General features: G+C 34.3%; 2 long non-coding RNA genes across 5 annotated transcripts in view; one reads left to right on the top strand and one right to left on the bottom strand.

Annotated features, from left to right (window-relative positions):
* The window catches only part of LOC135417549 (uncharacterized), a 182,642-nt gene that overhangs the window by 40,278 nt on the left and 122,558 nt on the right, over nt 1-19,806 (bottom strand). The gene's annotated exons all lie outside the window — the stretch shown is intronic.
* The window catches only part of LOC135417548 (uncharacterized), a 33,216-nt gene continuing 19,654 nt past the window's right edge, over nt 6,245-19,806 (top strand). For 3 of the 4 annotated variants that reach the window (XR_010432098.1, XR_010432094.1, XR_010432095.1), the window contains exons 1-3: nt 6,245-6,407; nt 7,364-7,392; nt 8,302-8,366. This is a non-coding gene — a long non-coding RNA (uncharacterized LOC135417548). Of the gene's footprint in view, nt 6,408-7,363; nt 7,393-8,301; nt 8,367-16,689; nt 16,749-19,806 lie in introns of all 4 variants that reach the window. The other variant, XR_010432096.1, reaches the window with a different exon arrangement.

Raw genomic sequence — 19,806 nt, 5'->3', positions numbered from 1 at the left:
AAATTCTTGCCCTCCTGAGGGAGAGAAATCACATTTCAAATATGCGGATGTAAAGACGTTGAGATAAAACTTGGCACCCATAATAGCTACCAAGATCAAGACCAAGTATGAACTCTTTAATCCATGTCCATGCAGACATGCTAAATATTTCTTATGAAACTCAACTGCTTTCTTAAACATGACAATTTTTGTTTGAACACATATGTTGCACTAATAGTTGGTTGCCCATCTGGTCTAGTCATAGCTTTGTTGCATTACAGCATTACTTAATTATTATGCCATGTGTCTTTGTTCCTGGAAATTGGTAGATAAATCAGAAATTAATGGAATATGCATTTCAGGATTTTTATGAGCCCATTAGAAACAGACCAGTTGTCACATTCCATTAGACTCTGTGTAGTTCCCTACTTCCTTCAGTTACTGTGTGAAAACTCACAGATCTGAAAAATGGTTGTATTCAAAGTATCTCTATCTCCCTTTTTTATATTTTCAGCTCATGAAGATAGGCTCATAGATTAGAATCATAGAATCATTAAATCACAGAATGGCTTGGGTTAGAAGGGACCTTAGAGATCACCTAGTTCCAGGCCCCTTACCATAGGCGGGGGCACTTTTCATTAGAACAGGTTGCTCAAAGCCCCATCCAACCTGGCCTTGAACATGAAACTGAAACACAATGAGGAGCAGCTGAGGGAGTTGGAGTTTGTTAGTCCAGAGAAAAGAAGGCTTAGGGATGACCTTATCACTCTCTACAACTTCCCGACAGGAGGTTGTAGCAAGGTGGTACTCAGCCTCTTCTCCTAGGTAACAAGTGATAGAAGGAGAGGAAACAGCCTCATGTTGTGCCAGGCGAGGTTAAGGTCGGATATTAGGAAAAAATTCTTCATCAAATGGCTTGTTGAGCGTGGGAAAAGGCTGCCCAGGAATTGGTGGAGTAACCATTCTTGGAGATATTTAAAAGATGTGGCACTTAGGGACATGGTTTGAAACAGACTGATATTTTTAGCTCAAACACTCTGTGGATTTCCAACTCCTGAATTATTCTTAAGGCCCATGATAGTAAGCTAATATGCAGGAAAAAAAGTTATAGAAGAAACCAGTCTGCGTATATTGCCTTTGTGACAGTTTCCTGACAATGTTTCTGAGACACAAAATTTTATCATTTCAAAAACACGTAGCAACAGAGTTTCTGAAACTAAATATTCAATCTGTTTATCTCTTTTCTTACATCTCTTTAGTATTTTGTGAGAGAAAAGCATAAACATGACATATAACCTAATATTTATCCAATGCAAACAAAGTGTTTCAAAAATTCCCAATGATAGGGTAAATCCATTCAAAATATAAGTTTTCATATAACTTCATGCTGGTATTATACATTCTTAGCACAGACATGCAATTACTGTTTTCTGTCATGTAGTGGAAAAAATCCCCACCCTTCTTCATCCATCTAGTGGGATTTTACTTGCTTTGAAAGAATTGTAAGGCAATATAAGCTAAGTATTAAATTATATGAAATATTTTAGACTTTTTTCACTATGGCAGAAAACAATAAGTACAGACTTTCTTAGCTCCATCAGTAATTGGTTTATTTACATGTCTAACTGCTAAGAATATTTAGGCATCATTAGTATCTCACCGATTCCTTTGTGCTGTACTTTCTAACAAAGTTGCTAATAATTGATGCACAGAGTGCACACAAGTAGCTTGCTTCAGATGAAGTCTGCTTGTGCACTGTAATCCATTGTTCAGTGAAACATTCTAGATTAAAAAACACACAAAATTCCTTGGAATTATTATCGGTCCACAACTCCATACACATTATGGTGGCCCCCAATTCATTAATTCCAATATCTATGACATAATTATTTTAAAAGCTGGCAAAAAGGAGGATTCAGTAGAAAGAATACTAGACTAAAAGTAGTGAGACATGAACTCTTAACTCCTTTCTCTGACCACTTATTTAAATCTGACAGGTCACTTTGTATCTTTCATCTTTCAGTTTCTGAAGCAGTGAAAAGATTTTATATTTTAAAGGTTTATGGTAACCTTCCATAGAGAAACTAAATGCCGTGTTTGCATATTCAGATGTTTTAAACTGTTTGATTCTGGAACATAATTAGACAACAGTTTTAGAGGAAAAAAAAAAAAGTCAGTGTAATTATCTGCAGTACACAAAAGTCCCTGGTAAAGTCACTGATAACAAAGCAGGTCAAAGTCATTAAACATAAGAAGATTTGCAACCTGGCTGGTATTCTTCTGTCTTTCATTGCCTAATTTCTCTTTTCTTCACTGGGCATACTACATTTCTCCTTCCAGGAGATCAATGCAAGCTTATAGAGATCACTAGTCCAGATGAAAAATAGTTTGTCAAGAGATTAAATGCTTCCAGTGATATGACAATGGACTATTTGTGGGTGCTGAGCCTGAAAGTATACAAGCAGGACAGAAATACAGAAGCAAAATGATTCAACTGGTGATGCTCACAACTTGCAGAAAGTTGTCAGCTTGATCCATAGAGCACGTCTGACCTCTGAGAGTGAGCATCATGTAAGAAGTGATAATCCTTCACTTAACAGTTGGACAATTCACAGAGGAGAATTTTTCAATGGATCCTTCCCTGACAATTACTAATTTGCTTGCTGCACTTGTCTGGCACAAAGGTTTTAAGTCAACTCTGAAGCTTTAAAAGACACATTAAATGAACAATGGCAAACAACTATGCATTTATTGGCAGTTCCAGCATCACAGTGTGTAATGAGCAGTTATCTTAGCTGCTTCACCATGGTCTGTACCACAAGTTGCCAGGTAATCTCTGCTCTGGTGCCTGAAACACTTCCTCCTCCTTCTTCTCCTTCTTCACTGACCTTGGTGCCTGCAAGGCCCTTTCTCTCACATATTCTCATTTCTCTCTCAATCTGCACCTGTGGTATTTGGGGTTTTTTTACCACTTCTTGAATAACTTATCCCAGAGACGCTACCACTGTTGTTGGGCTTGGCCTTGGACAGTGGTGGGTCTGTCTTGGAGCCAGCTGGCATTGGCTCTGTTGTACACAGGCGAAGCTTCTGGCAGATTTTTACAGAAACCATCCCTGTAATCCCCCAACAACCATGGGACTGACATGCAAATCCAATACAAACTTAAATTTACATTTCTGGGGGCACAAAAATGTACTCCTTTTTTTTAGTTGTGATTGCTGTGTGTCTAAAACTGACCACTGACTACTATTTTCAGTTTCTTAAGCTGTATTGAATCCTCCTTAAATATTTTACTAACTATAGAATGATAAAGTAATTAATTTTAAGAAAGGAAACAAATACTGAGACTCTGATAGGAATAATATAATTATTGTCCAAATGACAGCAAGAGCTATAATTTTTTTTTCTTTTTATTAGTCAGCCTGGCTCACTGCTACTTCATGAGAAAATGTATTGCAGATAATGCTACGACATATAATCTGATACAGGGCTCCAGACAGCTATTTCTGCTCAGAAATTAACTCAGATTAATGTGGCGATAATTGTTGGAGCTCAGTTACATGTTTTAGCTAATTAAAGGCTGAGCAAAATGCCATAGAAGAGACAGTAACATTTGTTAACAAGAACACACTAATGATTTGGCCGTCCTGATTGATCTCTGAAGAGGTTAAAGAGCTAGAGCTTTTGGAGAACTAGTAAATATGTCAAATCTGGGTTATTCTTTATCTTGCTTACAACACAGAAAGAATCATGCCTTGCAGAATATACCACCTTAAGGAGTCTTTCTGCTGTGCCTTTTGCAACCGGACATGTCTATCTCGTATTAGCCTTTTTAGCCATCGGCACACTTGTAGCAAACGTGGGTAGAGCCCTTCCCAAATCTTCGTTCGCGAAGCCCAGCCATGATATCTTACTTAAAAGAAAGAAACCATATTTCATCTCATCAATAAATATGAGGAAAAAAGTAATTATTACTCCACGTATTTCCTAAAATTACTCATAATTTTTATGTGTTGTAATCCTTGTTCTTTATATTTTTTCTATCTAGGTTAATAAATTTCATTTTCTTGTGTTTCTTACAGTTGTCTCCTTCTAATAATTTTGAGCTCTGCTGAAGCAATATAAACCAATTTAACAGAGGAAAAGCAGTCTCAGGGCTCCATTATATATTGTGTCAGGCATATAATTTGCATATATCAACTAAAACTGTTGTACATAATAAGTTAATAATCTCTCTCAAAAATAAATGCAAATTCAACATAAAATTAAATATATTTATTAAATTAAAATTTCCTCATTTTAAATCTGAACTAAGGTCATAATTTGCCTAAAATAATTTTACTTAAGAAGCATATCCTTGGACTCACTGTCTTATCCTGTCCACGTGATCAAGTAAGTTACTATCTTTCCTTCTTAAAGCGCAACTTAACGTCATTAGATTTAGCAAGCCACTCATGATTCTGAACATTACCTTATACTCAGATTAAATCTTAAAATAATGATTATTTGATTAGCAAGACCTTGATCTAGATACTATGAATATTCCATTCAGCCAGTTTTAAGAAAGGAAATTTTGGCCATATTTCAAGAAAGAGTTTCTGGCCGTGTAATCTCCTCATTGGTCTTGTGATCAAACCTTTTTTTCACTTAAGAGTTTTGCAGCTTTTTGTCTATTAAAACCAATAAATTTGGGTCCATATCATTATGTTAATTCCAACATATGTGGGATTACACAAATTCTTAATGAAATAATCATTGAAGTTTATGAGTCATTTTGTCCATCAAAGAAATTTTTTCATGTTAGCAGACCTTTCCACTAATGACAATCGCCTTTCAGCAGCAAAAGATTGGAAAAAAGGAAACATTATCGATCCTTTTCCCTAAGTACGATGCTACCATAAAATGTTGGAAATCTGACTTTGAAAAATGTGCGACAGAAATGTATGAGGCATTTTTATAGTTATTCTAAAATGGAAGGGTGGTAAGATTACGATAGTAAAGCAGAGAATCAGAAGATGCCATTTCTTTGCACTGATTAGCAGCCATACAAGTAATGTGACTATTTAGACCTATTTTCCCATTATATAAAACGGGGATTTCAGTTTAATTCAAAAGATTATTTAGAAGATCAACTCCTTGTGAACTTAAAGCATGTTCTTGATGAATGTTACATAAGTTTACAGAAGACATTACCTAAAACTGGGATAATTTAGACATCTGACATGTGTTTGCATTCAGAACAAATTTTGGGTCGTCTTTCAAAAATACATTTTAGAGCAAAAGGAAAAATAAGTCAGTGTGTGGAAAAAAGACCTGATTTTCCAAGGTAAAAGACACAAAAAGATAGTTGAGAAAGTCAATTCTCCAAGACAAAATGAACTATGCTTTTTATTATGATGACGATTCCACTGTTAGTACAGAACATTTCAGTCACTCTGCTGAAGTGGGAGTCTCATTTTACTTCAGAGTTTTGATTTGCTTTAAAGGAGGACACTTCACATTTTGGTAAAATAATATCAGCCAAAATACATCTTGCTGTGTCTGTCTACAGTGGATGTTATTCATTCTGTCAAAGCCAGTAGAAAATCTGTATCCTTATCCTGTATAATAGAAAACAATTTTTAAAAGAGCACTGATCTTTCTTGCTATATGTGACTTGCTTCTAGCAAACTACAAATTCAGTTCCAGACTCCACAAGTTCAATCTTATGTTCTGGCCTTTATCTTATATTGTGATTCCTCTTAGACAAACTGAGAAAACTTCTACAGAACTCATGTAAGTAAATGAATTTGCAATTGAGGATTATTTTCAGTGATTTTTCATAAATGGAATGCCATAATGTTACTGCTACTTAATCATGGTTTGATTTTTGTGAAAATTATATATTAACCAAATATAATTTCCTGATTAAATTCTCAACAATTCAAAAGTTTCCAGTACTTATCTCCTGTTACCAGAAAGACATCAACTGGACAGTTAAAAAGACCACATACTCTTCAGAGAAGAAATGATACAACTTTTTCTGCTGTCTGCAATGGCCCTGAGCAACAGTCTATGTTTTGTAACTAATAGAAGTAATGAAAAAAGATGGATATGATTACAGTAAAATAAAACTGTATTTCTAATGAACACCTTCTATCTAAATTGCAGGTATACAAAAACAGAAATGAAGCTGTTCTGAATATTCACCCTTAAGGTGAATCATTTGCTGGGTAATGAAATCCTCTGCAGTAAACTCAAAAAACACCCTGCACCAGCAGAGTGAAGACCAATTTGAAGGATGCTTCATAGCCCTTAGCTATGAAGTCCATAGCTATCAGGCAAACTTGGAGTAAGAGCCTATAGCTCTTACTATTCAATTTAATTTCTTTTTATTCAGAGTATGTATTTCAACTTATCATTAACTGCTGGATGACAAGACAGACAAGGTAAAGGTCATTCATTAACACAGTGTTATCTAATTTAATTCAGTTAAAGTATTGATCACATTGATGGTAAATAAGTTAGATTCAGACAGCCATTGCACCTCCAGGCCTATAAGCATTTTACTGTCATGTACTTGGCATTTTTTCAAGAGGAAATATTTGCACTCCTTATCATTGTCAGGATTACAGTGTTTCTCGTGAAGTTATAATTTTTTGTTTATGCATGTTAATTTTGTAAATATTATGTAATCTAATGTATAACTGCAAATTAAGTAATTGCTTCAGTGCTGATTGATGCAATAGATCCACTGAAGCAAAGCTCTTGCAATTACAAATTAAATTATTAGGTAACTTTGAAGTGGCTTTAAAAACTCTATTTGTTTATGGAAATTGATAGGAAATTATGCTCAAGCAACAGGACAGAAAATGGAACAATATGAAAGGCAGGCAAGAGCACCAAACAGCAAAAGAGTTTCTTCGACTATCAGGCTTATGTTTTGTGTTCTGCAGCTACCAAACAACCATGCTCTAGTGAGATATAATTACCATTTAATAGTTGTCAATATGTTCAATTACTTATATTTACTTTTTTGTCTGGGTCTACATGCTGTTTGGGAATAAAACAACTGCAAAACTAAAAGGTAGTATCGCACAGCCTAAAAACATAAAATTGTGTGATGACTTACCTTTTTAAATTCGGAATTTAATGTGGGAGCATTAAAATTTCTCAAAACTAGTCATGATGGTTAATAGTGCCTTTTCTTATTTTAGCTAATATTGGGATTTCTTGCTTATATCAAGATCTTGTTACCTTATATCCAACTAATATCAGGATCTATTTGAAAAAAGTCAATCCAGTGGATAATGTCAGGGAAAAACTAGTTAAGATAACTCTTTCCCTATTAGGTAACTCACGAAGTACAATATGTGAAAGTATGCTGTACTTTTTTTTTTAACAGGAATGCTTGAATTTCTGGACTACCAAGAGGTAAATTGTTACCAAAAATCATGTGTCTTCCTCTATAACTTTAGTTTAATCCTCATATATTCTTTCAGAGTATGTTACTGGATTGTCACTTATTCCTCAGTATATTTCATAGACCTCAAAATAGAAACACTGAGCTACCCATAGAGATGAATTTTAACCAGATTTGTACATTGTGATTAAGGGAGAGAGGTAGCTCATTTTTTAAAGAATTATTTTCTTTATATAGCTCAAGCTGCTATTTCCCCAGCTTTTGTATACTCTAAATAAAATTTTTCCTCACAGCATTTATTTTTCTTGATAAAGTTTGAAGGGAAGTAACAGGTTCAATTCCACTTTTCATGACTAAATAGCACTATTTGTTTTTACTGGTGTACAACAGAATAGTTCACAAGCTGGAACTCTCATCTTTTCAAGAGGACAGAAAATGAGTTTTTCACTGCCCATTCTTCTCCAGTTGTCATTTCTGTTTCATTATCTTCCTTTTTCTGTAAATTTGTTCCTCTGGTCAACTTTTCATTGTACTTTTGCTTTTAGTTTTTGTTATGTTCTTTCTCTTTGTAAATTCCTATTGAAGTTTTTCTTTTGCTATGGTACTATTCAGCTTGACATAAAAGCATGACCACGTGTTCCCAGTCCTTCAAATCTTGAGCTGTTGTCCTGAATCTTTTCTTATATAATTGTAATATGGCTTGGGCTTTCTTTTCAATTCAACAAGATTTTGGGTTCTGTGTGTGACTCTGTAAGAAAAAGAACATCTTCATGAACTAACATTTTCATCCAGCACTTTGTGATGAATAGGTGCCTGTTTTTACCCTGTATTTTTTTAGGATAGAACTTAATAATCATTGACGTGGTTTTCTAGCTGTGTGATCACTTTTTTATTACTGTCCTAATAATTTTGTCCACCAGAGAATGATATCTTGAGGAAGTTGTTCAGGAATTTGACTGGGATTTAGTTGAAGAATTCCTCCTAGGTGAGTAATGTTTCCTCAGCACCTGTTCTGATGACTCTTTGGTATTTGCCCCTGTGGACTGAGCAGAGATTATTCTCCTCCCTGAAACACATTTAGTAGGCACCCATCTTGTAATGTCACAGTCTGCTCTAATAAATAGCAAGGATCTTGAATTCACAAGTATCTGCTTCTCTCATGATCTGAGAGGACTTTGTTCAAAATATCAACTTCATATCATTAATCATACATTATAAGATTCACAGATATTAACCTTAACTTCTTAACCCTACATTACTTTGAGGGGATTCATGGCTAGGCTTCGCGAACGAAGATTTGGGAAGGCTCTATCCACATTTGCTACAGGTTTTGAGGGGAAAGGAGGAATAATAAATCACTTACAAATGACACTGACAGTTACATGAAAATTTTAAAAAATAAGAAAGTAATTGATCTTATAGTTAATAAACTTATTGACACATATCAATTAAATTCAACTGTGATATATGCAAGCCAAGGTCAAAACAGTTTAAGATGTAAATATATATCACATTAAGAGAGTCATATTACTCTCAATAATTCAGCTTACATTTGTCTTTCACCACACACCTTTATTGCAATAAACAAATTGTTCTAAATTCTTCCTTTTTACTTTTAATGAATTGTGCACTGAAAGTTGCATATTTCCCCAGTTATATTTTTTGCTGAAAGTTATGCACCTTTTATTTTCTAGAAAAAAAATCATCATGATGATAAGAGTTAGTTGATATTAAATCAGTTTGCTTGCTTCTTTGTTTGGAACAATAAATTTAATTTTCTGAATAAACTCTTGTTTGTAATTTCTCATCAAAAACAAGTTCTAAAGTTTGTAAGGATTCACAGGGAATTCTGTTTCATGCCTAATGGTGAAGAAGAGTAAGTATAGGAAAAGTTTAATTACCAATATTATCAGGAAAAATCAAAATGAGGTCATATTCATAATTTTTTGTCAATTTACAGTTTTAATATATGTTAGATTTTCATCCAAATTTTCTTGAGCAATAAGATCTGATATTTATTAAAGAAAATTTGTCTAAAGAAAGATCTAGAAACAAACAAAAGACTAGAAAATCTTGTTATATTTACTCTCCCTCTTCACCAGGTGATAGTAGGAGTTTGAAATAAATGCTTAAATAAACAATTAATATCTCCAATGTGGAGATTATTATAAGAATATCAATCCTGTATTAATCAGGCTAGTTCAATATTATGCTAGAGACCATTGTTTATAGTCTTTCTGTTGGAATTTATTAAGGACTACAGACAAAAAACCCCAACACCTCTCCTGAGAAACTGCAACAACAGAATTACATTTCTGCCAAATCACTTTTTTTTAATTTTCTTTTAAGAAATATTCCCAAAAGGCCATAGATCTAACAATAGAAAATGCCCACTCAGACCCCAGCTGGAATTGAGTCTCAATAAATATAACAACATTGCAGACAACCCAATGCTTGCTAATTGTTGTAAAACTGCCAGCCTGAAAATGACTGCATGCTTCAATATGTGTTGTACTGACACTGAAGAACTGTTCAATGAGATGGGGGGAAATAGTTTAGATGTGTTTTAACAGTCATGTTAAAACTCTACATGTTATCAGTATATTTTGAATATTTTCTGTAAATACTTTATTAGTAATTGACATATTAAGGCAGCTTTTATTTCTTCAGTATATGAATATAAATGTTCCTCTCACCATAATGAATAATTCAAACTGAACAGGCATTTATAAATGAACCGCATTTAAAATCAAATTTATCAAGCACTACTGAAAAGTTTAATCTAGGAATCTCATTTGTTTTACAAGCTCCACAACCAAGGATTATAATTATTTTAAAAATATTTTAAATTGCATTTGCATTTTCAGAAGAAATATTGAAGGCAGAAGAATTACAGAAGACACGTTTTCACTCCAAGATAAAGTTTTTTAAAAATTAATTGTCTGTCTAAAGTGCACACACTGTATTTAATAGCATAAATGAAACAGTTTGAAAACAGACAAACCCGAGGGTGAGTTATGTTTTTATCCTGAAATTACAAGCTCCATGCTGGGATTAGTTACAGTACATGTAACCTACAGATAGAGTAACTCAGAGCTTATTAATACTCTCATAGTCATTTGTCTTTTAATTCCTGTTGCAGAATTTTAACAAGATAATTGTTTTTCTCCACTTCTTCCTCAAAGCTGACTAATATGTTTAAGGAGAAGAAACAGTGATCTTGATTCCACCCCAGAAAGCACTACACCATCACAATATTGTAATAAAATATATAACAGCTTTCTGATTAGGAGACAATTGATTTGGTGCCATGGAGCAGAAATCACAGAACGACAGAGAACTACTCGATTTCCTTCCTTCTCCCCAACTATCATATGAACAATTAAAAGACTGAAAAGGAAGGAATAATGTAGAAATTATAACAGTTGTATTTGCTTCGCTCTTACAGTGAACACAGATCACTTTCTTTTACCAGAATGCAATGACTAGGAAAATATAAAAGATTCCTTCCCATACATTAGTGACTGCATAAGCATCTGTAGGGCATAGGAGCTGCAATTCCCAGAACAGACACTACACAGTGAAGTCCTAAACTGAGTTGATTGGTGAACTTCAAACGTAACACAGACACCTGAAAGTTGCCTAAAGGAAGATAATGCATTGTTCTATATCTAGGTTACCTCTTTTTTGTGTCACTGCACTGCTGTTGTCCTTTTGTACACTGCTCACCATGGACAATCAGAGAATTTGAGCCTGCCCCTCACTGCTGCATCTATCCCACTTTGGCTGCATGTGAGCATAAGGAAAGAAAGGGAGTGGCTGTGTGCAGTATTAAATTAACACAGGGCTCTGTAGTTTACTTACAAAGTCATGAAAGATTAATCATTTTTTTAAGCATAACTCTTGATTAAACAGAAGAGTAGTCTTGATTTTCTTTTACTCTTATCTATTGCACCCCTTGGTTTCTATGCCTGGACACTCAATTTCTCCTTTCTTACCTCCCTGCCTCTGTTCCCATCCATTTTACTCTACAGTTCTTCTAGTTCCATTCTTTCAGTTTCTTACATAGACAAAATTTCTATTTTCACAAAATAGAGTGTGACTTTACCTTGCTATTACCTCATTGTTTTCCTCCTCACATCTGTTTTTGATCTGTATCTTTGGTGCACATTTCACTTGATGCTAGATCTTGATTATACAGCTGACTAAACTGTATACTTTTGCAATCAATGCAAAGCTGCATGACAGATTACATTACTAAACTGAATAATGTCTATAATTATTTTTATTAAAAGTCTACTAAATAAAACAGGCTAGAAAAAGAACACAGCCAATAACATCAAAGTGCAATCAATCTCAAAAATTTTGTTAAATTTAAAGAAGCAGAAACACTTGCTTCTCCACTGTACCTGTGGCATTACTTAGTAACAGGCTGCCTATTAGAAGCCTCTTCACCTAAACAGCTTGGAGGTATGAAGTTTTAGGAGCAATAGGAGCCCTTTGAGAAGGTAGGAGAAAACCTTCCCCTCAGGTAAGGCAGGTAGCAGAATGGGATCAGGGAAGCACAAAACAAGTGTCATAACAAGGTCTGTATTTGAAGGGCTTCAGCTCTACTAAAGTGTAGCAAGCTACATCAGCCTTGTGAAGTCCTTGTAGTGAAACAAAAGAAAGCAATTCTGCTACTGTTCAACCTCTCTGCTTCTTTATCCATATACTGCTCCTTTATGTATTAGGCTTTATAACTAAATCTATTAATTATTAGATATACCATGAAACTGTTTTTGTTTATCTACAGAACATATTTTAGTTTAGCTGCATTTTAAGTGCAACAGAAAAGTGCCACAGAACTTTCATTAAGATGACATGTTGATGCCTCTTGACACAACCATAACAGAACAACACATTTTTGAATCCCTGAAACTTTTCTCCCTTGCCCGTCCCTGAACTCCACCTAGATCCAACCAGGCCAGAGCAAAATATAGACTAGACGACCAAGTATTTCTCACACACACAAAAAAAAAGAAACAAATTTACCAATGGCAATGAACCAACACAGGAGGAAAATGGTCATGCAAAAATAACTCTGCTTACATCTAACTGAGGAATGGAGATACTTCTTTGGGACTTACCAGTTTGCTGCTGGGTACTAATGAGCAATTACACTGTGGGACCGTAAGGCTTTTCTTGTCCTTCCCTTAAATTTCTTCTGGTCCAGTATACAGCTATGCAAATTTATCTTATATTTGTGAATTAGTTACTTACAATTTTATTCTTGAGTTAATATAACTGAATAACTAGGAGTGGGCAGTTTCCCCAGAGATTAGGAGGCTGTCAGATCCCGGTGACATAACCAAACACAACAGAGGTGATCTGATAGGACTATACAGTACAAATAAGAAGTGTGCAGTTGTTGAAGCCAATCTTGATGCGCTCAGCGCTGAGTTGAGAGGCCGCATGTGTCATAATGACACAAGGCCTCTTTAGTTCCAAACTTGGTCCTAATTCTGGGATCTTGCATCAGACGGAGCTGTATGAGATAACCAAAAGACAATATCGTTAGATTTTTCAGAGAATGTCACACTTTGTAGAATTTTTTCTTCTGAATACTTAGGAATGTTATTCTTAACACGTGGTTTTTGCTTTCTATTTTGGCTATCTATTAGTGCAGCTGCAGTGCTTGAATATGGTAGTGGGTAGCATTCATGATTATTTTAAAAAATGGCAATTTGTTGAGTTTTAAAACTTTTATGAAAATTAACTAACCACTGAAAATGGGAGTGAAAAAGAAGAATTGCACAGTCAAAAAAAATCCCAAAACAGAGGAACATTTTCTTCTACTTTTATATAAATCTTGTTACTAAGACATAGTTTGCTAAGATCTTTCTTGACTTTCTTGACTATCTGACATATATTATATACTGAGATATATCTATATCTGAGATATATATCTATATATCTGAGATATATATCTATATCTCTCTCTGTATATATGCCACAACTTAAGTCTATGGTGAAACCAATCCTTTTTTGCTTTTTTGCAAATATGTTCACTATTGGATACTTCTATAAAGAATGAGATTAGAAGGATATTTACAATTTTTCCAGTGCCTTCTTCCCAAAACTTGAACTTTGGTTGGTTGGGTTTTTTTTGGTAGGGTTTTTTTTTTTTGGTTTTTTGGGGTTTTTTAAATCTTTTGGGAGAAGTGAAATGTAATATGTGCAAGAATTATACATATTCAGGAGGAAACCATGAGATGACTTAAATTTTTTTTCAATGTCTAAAATATAAAAATAACCATATAAAAAAGGGGACATATCAGCAGATATGAGTAGTTTTGTTTTCCTCTGGACTTTTAAGAATGCATGCAACAACCAAAAAATGAACCAATTACCTACAGCTTAGAAAAATAAAAAGGAATATGTTATTTGGAATAGTCATTTTACATCTGCCTATATTAAAAGACTATTCATGTTCACTGGCACTTAATTACAGCATCTGACTATATTAACTGATATTTCTGATGTAAAGAATGGAAATTATTTTAGTACATTTCTGTTATTTGCAGTGGTGACAAAATTGCAAGTTTGTCTCAAGCCATTTAAATATTTTGTCAACACAATGAATTTTTTCTGAGTCTAATAAAGCCATTAGTTTATAAACATTTCTAAATTAACAAACAACAAAAGCAATTTATTCTTAATAGAAAAACCCCCCTGAACTATTCCTTTGTATTTAATATAACAGAAAATCCATTTCCACACTACAATCACTCTGCAGATAGAAAAGCAACAAATTAAAACTCTTTGTAAATATCTCCTTTCTCAGTCAGCGAACAGAAAATACTCTCTTTTCCCACAAACATGGATGTATTATTTGTGGGCATTGCAATTTGATAGCTTTTATGTTTACTTTATAAGTTTCTTTTATGATAATGAACCATATTTGACTTTTGGACATTTACTTTTATTTCATATAGTATTTTTGGTAGATATCTAAATTTACTGGAAAGAGGCTGTTATAGATAATAATCATGGGTATTTAGTTCAATATCAGTATTTCTTCTCATAAAGAAGTGTGAGGAGAAGTCACTTACCAAAGGTCTTCTCCCTGATATACTTCAAATAAAGTAGTGACGCACAGAAACAGATTTCTGAAGCCCAGGAGTTTCATTTTACCATCCTCTTCTATTCCTATTTTCCCAATGCACTTTTTCTTTAGAAACACAAACTTGGGTTTTTCCTCTTAGAAATAACTCAAGCATTAATCATTTTTTTATTTTTTGTGAGGTCATAATCACAGTTTTTAGTGTAATTTTCAAGAGAACAAAGCTTGTTGCGAATCACTGGTCACAAAATTAATGCCTGAAACAGAGATGGATTAAATTTATTTCATATTAGTTGCAGGTAACAGAGCTAAACAAAAATTAAAATTATTTTCTCCTAATCCACTTTTAAAAAGGGAAAGATGATCTTTGCTAGAACATAACATAACCATTAATATTATTTTTTTCAGTAACTTAATAAAACTTCATATGTAGCAATATAGAGACAATTAAATCAGTAATTTCATCGTGTTTCAACAATATCCTAATAATCCACAAAGACAAAAGTAATCACTCATATATTTAGCAAAAAAACTACTTAGATGGCTTGCAACTTTAAGGTCTGCGCAAAGTCTAGGTTTTAACAATTTTGATTTTGATAGGTAGGAATGATTTTTCACATATTTCTTTCTAGAGCAAACATTAGAAAAAAGTAAAGCTTCATAAAAACAATTACCTTTAAACATTAATTTCATATTTTGCTAGTTCCTTTCATATGAAGAAACATACACAAGACAACACCTATTCTTGAGCTGTGTTATGCTGCAGGCTGGGTAGAATATCAAAAAAGGCCTAAATGCTATTGACGTGAAATGTGGTATTGGTTTAGATAGATCTTTGTGTGGCCCCAAATCTTCGCTCGCAAAGCCTAGCCATGTTTTGACCTACGAGGGGGATTCTGTTACCCTTAAGAGTTATTAGCTGAAGCTTTAGCATTATAATACTTGAATTGAAATGGTTACTAGAAGTATCTGTCATCACAACAAGACAGTGAAAGGATAACGGCAGGTAAAGTTTCAAAGGACTATAAAATGCATCTTCTGCCTGGAGGATAAAAACTCCACATATTTCCAATAAGCTTCATATTTTGGTGCTCCTAAACTGCTGAAAAGTGGTATGAATAGCCGTTACCATCCTTGCCCAACAAATATTCAAGCAACTCTGTTCTCCTATAATAGCTTACAGAGTTTAGTGATTTTGGAATAACTTGACTAAAAATACCATTTTGAAAATCATTGAACTGCAGTTCATGAACATGAACATGCAGGAACATTATAGTGTTGGAAGCATTACTGGAAGGAAATGAGGGAAGTTGGTCCTCTACTGTTACTTCTGGTCAGGTATGGGTACAAGCAGTGGGAAAGGCTGGTGATCTGGGGAGAATACAAGGGTTCACTTAGGCTGGGTGAAGTACAGGGAAAAATTAAGAAATTCGTGTGAGGCAACTATGGAATCTGACAAGCTGATTTTATTCTGCCTTTATCTGCTGACAAGTAAGTACTCATCTCATTTTTTTCTCTTACAGTGATTCTTGTCAAAACACAAATTGCATAAGCATTATTTGGCCCAATAACCAGAAACTTCATGAAATCAGAGACATTCTCGTATAATTTCATGCAATGTAATATCCGAGGAAGGTATTCCTACATACTTTAATACAACTCCATACCTTAAGAAACTCTGCAGTATAATGGCCTTAATGGAAAAAAAAATGGCATTTACATTAGTAGCAAAGCTATCTGGAGCATAGATGTATACAAAAAATATACTACTATCAAAGTTACTGCAAAATAAAATGAGGAAAAATAAAACACAGTACAGATTATGTCACATCTGTCAGTCCTAGGGTAGCTTTTTGCTTGGGACAGTGGGAACCAGTCACTCCAGAACCTTACACACAAACACACAATTGCACCTGCTACCTTTCACAGCTAAGAATTATATGCTTTTTATACACAGGTGTTTCCCCTGCAGTTTTGCCTTTTCATAGTACTTAGACTATACAGACATAAATATGGGGTTTGTGGCTGAGGTAGGGAACAAAAGAAAACATGTTTTCAGTAGGAATTCTCAGTGTAGCAGTGAAAATATGGTTTGGGTCACTCAGAGCAGGTTTGATATTTATGTGTCGATTCCATGACTTCCTCTACCTAATCTAAACATGAAGAGTGTATGTGCCTGAATTCCTCCTTTATTTTTTGTAAGGTCCACAAAGACAGATTCCTGTTATGTGCATTATTGGCATGCTGGACAACCTTTGGAAGGTCAGTATACCATAAAACTGTAGTAAATTACTTCAGTCAATAACAAAAATACAATGAATGTCAAACTAGGGACTCTAGCAAAAGGGCCTGACGCAGTCCTAGGCTGAGATGTACTGAGTGGTCTTTTCCACCCATAGCAATCAGGTATGAGGAGCTCCCTCTCTGGTTACTAATTCTTTTTAGGAGCTTCCTGCATTGTCAGGCAGGATGACAGGATGCCAAGCCTCTAGATATGAGTTTGGAAGCACTAGGAGGAAAAAAAGATAAGCCATCTTTTCCATCACACACATTACACATTTTCCATCACACCCTCCAGAAAAAAAAAGCTGATTGATGTAGCCTGAGATTTTTTCAGCAATTAATTTCTTTTTCTTTCTCTTCAGCACAAGAGAAGAATTTAGTTGGGGATGCAAAAAACAAAACACACCTTGGTTTTTTATACGCTTGAGGCAGGCAGAGGGCAAAAAATTCAGGAAGTTTTCTAACAATGTTTTTCTTACACCACTGCCTCTACAGTTCTATATAGGAAGTAATATTCTCATTGCTGTTTATTAAATGTAATGCTTAATGCACTGAATGATGTGTTACTAATGTAATCAGTAAGAGAGAGGGGATGTGGAATGTGTCTGAGATGGCTTTCCAAGTGAGCTGTCTTTTTATGATTTCCTGAGTAACCTCAGTTTTCAATATTAATATTTTATCAGTGAGAGAAACAATTCTGCCCTCATTACACTTTTGAAATGTGTGATGGTATATAAATCTGGCATCTTTGTGCTAAATGACATAAGCAGTATTTTTAAAATAGCTAAAACTTGTCTCTGAGAGCTAGAAGCCTGGGTTCCCATAGATCCAGTCACTGATATTGGACAGAGCAACTATAAGAAAACATAAGTTTTCTTATCTTTAAGCTATGAACAAAAATATTCTCCATACCCTTACACATTTCCCCTAATTTTTTAAAAAAGAGATGTGAAATCTGATACAGGGCAGGATTTAAATTGTTTGAAGTACATTTGAGATTACATATAAGATGACATCCAGATGGAAGGAATTTCAAACCAGGCATAGAGGTTTCATTTGTGATTGCCTTGTAGTGCTTTTTCTCATGCAAAATATGTATAAAGTAATTAGATTACATTAGGTAGGATGCAACTCAGTCTTTCAGTGGTCTTTCAGTGGTGAAAGACTGTGAATGTCTCATCAACTGTCAATTGTGATTAAAGAGTTTTCATGTGATGAGAACACAGAAAGTGCTTGGACACGTACAGTCATTCTTACTACCTAATTATAGTTTGACTTCGAACATAGGAATCTTACTTGATTAGCCATGAAAACCTAAACTCTATCACAGCAATGTGTTTTATAGCCTGGACGTTCATCAGGAGTTTAAGATAAACTTAAACTACCAGTAGGAAATAAAAACTCCCACCAATAAGAAACTATTTCAATTATTTCATCACAGAAGTTAGTGGTGGAGTAAAGATGGAATACTTTACAAAATATTTATAGGAAGATAAGCTGACACGATGGAAGAGAATTGCTTTGAAAGAGAACCTAACAGATACAAAATAGTAGGAATAAAGTGGTCTGGTTTTGCAGCAGAATATAATCAGATATTGATATCATTAAAATATCAACAGCCTGTGCTGTTCTACATAGAAATGATTTGGAAAATAAGAGAGAACTACAAAGTAACAAAATACTTTGATATTACAAAGGTTACTTGACAGCCCAAACTGCACCAATTGTGAAGGGTTAATGGGTTCTACAAGCACCATTAAGGAAGGTATCAAATACACTGGTGGAAACAAACTATGCAAAATACAAAGAAAAAAAAATTCTTATTGCTTGCAGAATCCTGAGAAGTATAGCTCTCTGAACAGGACAAAACCCAGGCTTCTGAAACATTTTAAAATTGGCTTATTCAAACCTGTTTTCAGACTCTTTAGAAAACAAGGTAAAAGAGCACAGCAATTTTTACAGAGAATTTCTGTGATCCTTAAGTTAGAAAGTCTTTCCATACCTTCCATATCTTTTAGTGGTAACTGTGAAATAAGTGCATTAGCCTTAATGAGGACAAGTGGAAAGTGGAAGGATCTGCTAAGACACTGAAAGCAAGCACAGCACCACAAGGGGTACAATGGAAGACACTTGGCAATAAAACTGACAGTGAAATTTAATGCCAAGAAGCACAGAGTCATTTTGCTGACTGCAGAGACTTATAGAGCAAAAGGTGAAAGCCTAGAGAAATACTTCAGGTCCAACCAGCTATAAATTTTGTGATTTGAGCTCCTACCCTCATCTTCAATCCAGGTATCTTTCCTCCTTACCTGATAAACAGAATAAAATATCAGACATTCTGGCACGCTACAAATCAATTTCTATTACTCTACGGATCAAGATAATTTATCTTTGTCATACTTCAAACTGTTCAATCTAGAAGACACTCTTTGGTTTTAATTTTTTGTTTATTCTACAGGAAGTGGTTTTGTTTTGAAATTATGTCCAAAATTCCCATGTTTAATCAAATATACACTAATGTTCAAACAGTTAAAAAAGAATGATGTGACTCACTATCAATAAAACAGTCATTTCCCTATATTCACTCTATTGTTTATCATGACATTATTGTTTGCTTTGCATGAATGGTTTCTGTAATATTGACTCAATTTATGTCAATCTGCATTTTTACACATCCTTGAACAGCTTGCTTTTTTTTTTTCTGAACGCTAGAAGTGCTGTCAGTCTTTATTTACTTTCCACTGAAAGCACCGACTCTCTACAATAAAATTCAGAAACGACAGAACAGAAGCTTATTTAAAATACTCCTGTGGACATAACCAAATAATAAATATTTGAAGTTTTGAATACCTGTTATTTTGAATATGTAAGTATTTCTTTCCCAGGCAACAGAAGCTGAGGACTTGCTTCTAAGGGTGCAGCTCCACACAGCCCATTGAAAGCAATACTGACCTGCTAATTAAAATTTTTTATCATAAGAAGCTAAGTACTTAGACCTTCCATTTCAAAATCTAGTGAGATTTTGAACAGTATTTCA

The sequence above is a fragment of the Pseudopipra pipra genome, chromosome 1, assembly GCF_036250125.1.
Source record: "Pseudopipra pipra isolate bDixPip1 chromosome 1, bDixPip1.hap1, whole genome shotgun sequence".
NCBI lineage: Eukaryota > Metazoa > Chordata > Aves > Passeriformes > Pipridae > Pseudopipra > Pseudopipra pipra.
This window is presented reverse-complemented; position numbering and strand designations above follow the sequence as displayed.